Source organism: Meleagris gallopavo, chromosome 4, assembly GCF_000146605.3.
Source record: "Meleagris gallopavo isolate NT-WF06-2002-E0010 breed Aviagen turkey brand Nicholas breeding stock chromosome 4, Turkey_5.1, whole genome shotgun sequence".
NCBI classification, from domain to species: Eukaryota; Metazoa; Chordata; class Aves; order Galliformes; family Phasianidae; genus Meleagris; species Meleagris gallopavo.
In genome coordinates, this window is record NC_015014.2 from 35,128,653 (window position 1) to 35,130,941 (window position 2,289).

The 2,289-nt window shown below is 37.4% G+C and overlaps 1 long non-coding RNA gene across 3 annotated transcripts in view; it reads left to right on the forward strand.

The window, feature by feature from the left end:
* LOC104910714 overlaps positions 1-2,289 on the forward strand; it is a 53,484-nt gene that overhangs the window by 24,687 nt on the left and 26,508 nt on the right. The gene's annotated exons all lie outside the window — the stretch shown is intronic.

Here is a 2,289-nt window from a genome sequence, read left to right on the forward strand (position 1 = left end):
AAAAAGAGGATGATTACCTTCCTCCCAATCATTTTTATTCCTCCCAATTTATATGTCTGCAGACATAAAATCTGGAGAATCAGAAATATTATTCAACCTAATAATGCCCACAATTTTTTGTTAGAAGAAAATGTCTACAACTTTATCGCGTTCAAAAGGGAAAAAGTTTATCTATTTGATAGATTTTGGGGAGGTGAAGTTGAGGTTGTGGTGTTTTTTTGTTTTTCAATAAAGCTATGCCATTTAAATAGTGGAAAGAATGAGGAATCACTCTGTACTTTTCCATGTGTGCCAGCTGGTATCTGTTTCAGAGAGGGGAGTGGAAAAGATGTTTCTTTAGTCTAGCATTGACTGCAGTATTATAAATTGAGAGAAATACAGCCTCATTATAGCCATGAATGAGAGCAGACATTTATGTACCTGTGAATGGTGGGTGTCCTCTCACTAACAGAAACAAGTGGCAATTTTTTCACAGTTGTCTCATCTTCTTTTTTTGAAAGTGCTTTCTTGGGAAATTAAAAGTGAAAAGTAGTCTAGATTGATGCATCTGTGGCATTTACAATAGAAAAGACATTAAGTGGGACAAATCCTGCACACCAGCCCTGGTGAATTATTCCTCTGTAGCTTGGACATATAAAAATGACAAGAAGGTCCTGCTGCAGAAACACCTGCCTCTTGCACCATTTCCTCTTTTAGCAAGACAGCAGGTGTAGGCTCTCATAGTGTAGGTAGGCCCCAGAGATGGCTTCCATTAGAAGGGGTAGCCCCCTTACTTCCAATTGTTTTCTTTGTTTTCATTTTAAGTAGAAAAAACAACAACAACAACAACAACAGTAATTCTTTCCTCATGAGCTGATGGTCTTCAAAACTGAAAACTGCTTGTTTACTTCTCTTTGTTTCTAGCAGGTAAAAAGTACTATGATACACCAGAACATTTACAGACAGCATTTCCTGTGTGAAAAGTTGTAACGTTTGTTGAGGGGGATGAATTTTGCTTATGGGAAAAGCAGAAACAATCTAAAGACATAAAGGACATGAGGTCTCTTGAGTGCATTCTGAGCCCATCCCACATAGGTGGTGGTACCACAGGAGTTAAGGGTGCTGCTGATTTGTGAGGCAAGATGATCACTGCCCCCATGGTCCATAGACAGTCCTGGAGGTTTAGGTGCACATTTTGAATACAGGGCAGAACTCAGAAAAAAAACAATGAATATATATGACAGTGATAGCTAGAAAAAAAATAGCTGTCATTAGCTTATTTATATTTTATGGAAAAGGCATCTGAATCAAGACTATTAGCTGGGAAAGTTTAAGAAGAATTGTGAAAGAAAGTGAGAGATCAAGAGATTTAGGAGAGAGACAGGAATTGTGGACTTTTTAGTAAATTTATTTTTGTAAATGATCAACTTTCTGGGAGAAAATATGAAATGCTTATACAGAGGATGCTCTATGGCTTGCTAGCTGAAGAACACAACAGGGATATAAAAAATAACTTGTGTCAATCAAACCCGTGGTGATGTTGATAATGTGTTACTGATTTAAAGACATAAAGGAAATGAAGAGGTGAAATGCTAATATGGCAGATTCTCTTTCACATGCAGTTTGGTGCCCTGCATTCAGTGACCTACAGATAAAAAAAACACTGCTTTGATTTATGCAAGACTTTCATATGGAAAAAATGAGCATCAGGCAATATTTCTGATACTTGTGATAACCTGTTGGAATTGTCCACAGAATTTTATTTTTTGTCCCTGAGATTCGTCCAGTATTTCAGTGTATCTCGCACTAAATATGACGTAGAATTAGCATTCACTCTGCAGCTCCATGCAGACATCTCAGGGACAGGAACACATATTCTACCAGACAATTCAAGTTTCATCCACTGAGCTGTCATTAATATTTCAATTGGTCTCTTTCCCAGTAGTCACTTCTCATATTTTCATTGCAGTGCTCAAAAAGTATTATAAAAATAATAGTGTACCAGTGGCAAATAAGTGTTCAAAGGAGATGAGTTTTATGTACTTATAACTATGACTGCATGATCTTCTCCCTGATTATTTTACTGTGGTTTTCTTATTATAGTGCAGTGCCAGGTAGCTGTACTGGCTTCCTATTGTGAGTTTAATGAGAGACCCTGCAACATGTACAGATAATCCAAGAATCACTTCTAGAAGTAAATTTTGTGTTAAAAATCTTCACGGATTTCTATTGAAGCTGAAGTATTGGTTCAGAGGAAGGCCACTAAGATGATCAGAGGGCTGGAGCACCTCTCCTACAAGGAAAGGTTGA